The 4,313-nt window shown below is 39.6% G+C and overlaps 1 non-coding gene across 1 annotated transcript; it reads right to left on the bottom strand.

Moving 5' to 3' along the window:
• Nucleotides 1-385: 385 nt before the first annotated feature.
• On the bottom strand, nucleotides 386-492 carry LOC131223149 (small nucleolar RNA R71). Its single transcript, XR_009160310.1, has one exon. It is a non-coding gene; the product is annotated as a small nucleolar RNA R71 (small nucleolar RNA).
• Between the last annotated feature and the right edge of the window lie 3,821 nt (nucleotides 493-4,313).

Here is a 4,313-nt window from a genome sequence, read left to right as displayed (position 1 = left end):
TGAGAATGAGGTGCATCAAGAACCCTCGCCTCGTACTTTATGAGATTATTTACAACTGGCGGAGGTGAGTACACCCTCATGCATGGTTTTTCCAGAAAATACGGGACACATGAATATCAAGCTAGGGGTGATCCAACTCCTTCCAAATTTCCATGGACTTGAATATGAAAGTCCATATTTGCACTTGAAAGAGTTTGATGAGATCATATCCACTTTATATTTTCCAAACGTATCCGACGACATGGTCAGACTGAAACTCTTTCCCTTTTCTTTGAAAGAGAAAGCTAAGATGTGGTTGCATTCACCACGTCCCAGATCTATTGGCACATGGAATGACATGATAAGGGAGTTCATAAAGAATTTTTTTCCACATCATAAAATGAACACCCTTAGAAAGTCAATCATGAACTTTGCCCAAAAGGAGGATGAAACATTCTTCCAATGTTGGGAGTGGTTCAAGGATCTTGTCAGTTCATGCCCACAACAAGGTTTTGAAATGTGGCGCATTATACACTTTTTTTATGATAAACTGACATCTTCCATGCGCCAATTGGTTGAGACAATGTGCAATGGGGAATTCTTGAATAAAAATGTCAATGATGTGTGTGACTACTTGGATAGACTTGCTGAAAATGCACAATAATGGGACACTTACCCAAAATCAAGCACCACTTCTAAGCCCATTTAATCAAAGGAGAGGGACGGATTATACCTTCTGAAAGAGGATGATGATATTAATGCTAAAGTGTCTAATCTCATAAGGAAATTCGAGGCCATGGAATTAAAGAAGGATAAGGTTAAGGAAACTATTTGCGTATATGTGCTTGTAATGTTCACACAATTGAAAATTGTCCAACAATACCTGCCTTTCAAGAGGTGCTGAATGGGCAATCTAATGTTGTGAATAGTTACCAAAGACCTTTCAATGGACCTACCTCCAATACATATAATCCCAGTTGGAGAAATCATCTAAACTTTAGTTGGAGGAATGGACAAACTGCTACTCCTTAAGGATTTTTCAATCAAACTCCAAATCAAGTGAAACCTCAAGAGGATCCAGTTCTAAAACATATTTAAAACCAAGAGCTAATCACTCAAGGTATATTTCAAACCCTTCAAGACATTTTAAATGCCATACAAGGGTGTGAGATAAAAAATTCAATTGGGGAAAAAGGGATTCTTCCAGCCCAACCCTTTTTTTTACACGCACACACACCCCCACACACTCACGCTGGTGGAATTTCACCACCTATGGGTACTCGAACCCTTGACCTAGGAATTGAAAATCTTGAGAGTCTACCACCCGGGCAAGAGTAAGGACCCAACCTTTCCCCAATCCTAAACCGCAATATGAAATAAGTGATCCAAGCTCTTTAAATCAGATGGAGTAAGCTAAATATATCAGCACTCTTAGGAGTGGGAAGACCATTGATAAAACCATTCCGGTTAGGGCTGAAAAGCCTAAGGACTCGGAAGAGGACAACAATGATAAATCTAGTCATGCCCCACAAGAACTAGAATTGGAACTTCAAGGCAAGCCGATTGCCCCATTCCCCAACGGTTAGTTGTACCAAAACCTATCTCTAACTCTCAGGACATTCTAGAGGTGTTGAAACAAGTGAAGGTCAATATTCCTCTACTGGATGTGGTTAAACAAATACCTTCATATGCCAAATTTCTAAAAGACTTTTGTATAACCAAGACAGCAAAATATTCAAAAGAAAATCTTTTTAACTGAAAAAGTGAGTGCCATCCTAAAGTAAGATGTGCCACAGAAATTCAAAGATCCCGGTAGCCCAACCATTGCTTGTGTAATTGGGAATTACTGCATTGAGCATGCACTTCTTGATTTAGGAGCGAGAGTAAATCTAATTCCTTAGTCGGTCTACAATAGTTAGGTTTGGGTGAATTAAAACCCACCCTAACCAGATTACAAGTTACTGATCGCTCCATTCGTGTACTAAGAGGGATAATTGAGGATGTGTTGGTCCAGGTTGACAGATTCTACAACCCTGTAGATTTTATCATCCTGGATACGGAAGCCATCAGTAAAATGAGCACTCAAATTTCTGTCATTCTTGGTCGCCCATTCATTGTCACTTCAAATGTAATCATTAATTGTAAGAATGGAGTCATAAGTATGTCTTTCAGGAATATGACATTGGAGTTTGATATCTTTTTCAATACATGCAGACAGTTAAAGGATGATGATGATTTCCACAATATTAACATGATTGACTCTTTCGTGGAAGATAGAACACCTTTGACCTTATCCTCTGACCCTTTAGAGACGTGCCTGGCCCACTCCCATGATTATGATGATGACATGATTAGGGAGATGGTTGCCATGCTTGATACTGTACTGGTACTTGAAGTTAATCGGTGGAGGCCACAATTTGAAGAATTACTTGAAACTGATGAAGTGCCTCTACCGTCTAACCTCAAGGCACCGAAGTTTGACTTAAAATCTTTGCCCTCTGATTTGAAATATATTTATTTAGGTCAAGATGAGACATACCCGGTGGTGATTTCATCCCACCTTGAGTAAGAACAGGAGAGTATGCTCATCTCTACTCTCATTTAGCACAAGGGAGCCCTTGGATGGTCGATTGTGGACCTCAAGAGAATTGACCTTTCGATTTGTACTTACCATATTTATCTTGAGGATAATATGAAGACCTCTCGGCAATTACAACGTAAAATAAATCCAAACATGAAGGAAGTGGTTAAGGCCGAGGTTCTTAAACTATTGAATGTGGGTATCATATACTCTATATCCGATAGTCAATGGGTGAGTCCAACTTAGGTGGTTCCTAAGAAGTTCAGAATCACCAACGTAGCCAATGCCAATAATGAACTCATGCCAACTAGAGTAACTACAGGTTGGAGAATGTGCATTGACTACAGGAAGTTAAATACTGTCACAAGGAGGGACCACTTTCTTTTGCCCTTCATCGATCAAATTTTGAAAAGGCTAGCTGGTCATTCATATTACTGTTTCCTTGATGGATATTCGGGCTACAACTAGATAGAAATAGCCCTTGAAGATCAAGAAAAGACCATGCTTACATGTCCCTAAGGTATCTTTGCTTACCGAAGGATGCCATTCGGAGTATGTAATGCCCCTGCCACTTTTCAGCGATACATGATGAATATTTTTTCTGATATGGTGGGGCAATATCTAGAGGTCTTCATGGACGACTTCTCTATCTTCAGTCCATCTTTCAGCGATTGCTTAAAGAATCTTAAATGTGTGCTGAAAAGTTGTGAAGAAAAGAATTTGGTACTCAACTGGGAGAAGTGCCATTTCATAGTTCGTAAGGGAATTGTCCTTGAACATATCATCTTATCCAAAGGAATCGAGGTAGATAAGGCTAAAATTGATCTTATCTCTAACCTACCTTCACCCAAGAACATACGAGATGTGCGATCCTTCTTAGGACACGCCGGTTTTTAAAAAAGATTCATAAAGGACTTTAGTCTCCTCTCTCGTCGTTTATGTAATCTACTTCAAAAGGATGCACCATACGAGTGGACTGAGTAATGCTAGGAAGTTTTTACTAAGCTTAAGGGCATGTTAACCACTCCTATCATGCAGCCACCCGATTAGAGCCTTCCTTTTGATGTGTGATGCATCCGACTATGCTCTTGGGGCGGTCTTAGGCTAGAGAAAAGAAAAGAAGCCTTACGTTATTTATTACGCAAATAGAACTCTAAATCCTGCCTAAGTGAACTACTCGACTACAGAAAATGAAATCTTAGCCGTAGTGTTCGCTTTGGGCAAATTTAAGTCATACTTGATCAGATCCAAGATCATCGTTTACATAGATCATACAGCGCTCAAGTATTTTCTTTCTAAGAACGATGCCAAGCCCCGCCTGATAAGATGGATCCTCTTACTCCAAGAATTCGATTTAGAAATAAAAGATAAAAAGGGAGTAGAGAACGTAGTGGTTGACCATCTTTCTCGCTTTAATATCTCTAATTCCCTTGAGATGACACATATCAATGACAGTTCCCTGACGAACAACTGTTCAAAGTCTCCCATTCACCTTGGTTTGCTGATATTGCTAATTATCTTGCCATAGGTTTGACACCGACACATTGGACTGCACAAGATAAGAAGAAATTTTTCACTGAGGTGCGCAAATTCTTCTGGGATGATCCATATTTGTTTAAATATTGCCCAAACTAAATTTAAGGAGATGTATGCCAGATGATGAGCATCAAAGTGTCATCTCCTTCTGTCACTCTCAGGCCTGTAGTGGTCACTTTTCTGTTAAAAAAACTACGGTCAAGATTCTGCAGTGTTT

This window comes from Magnolia sinica, chromosome 1 (genome assembly GCF_029962835.1).
Source record: "Magnolia sinica isolate HGM2019 chromosome 1, MsV1, whole genome shotgun sequence".
Classification (NCBI taxonomy): Eukaryota; Viridiplantae; Streptophyta; class Magnoliopsida; order Magnoliales; family Magnoliaceae; genus Magnolia; species Magnolia sinica.
Note: the sequence above shows the minus strand (reverse complement) of the source record. Positions and strands in the feature narration are given on the sequence as shown.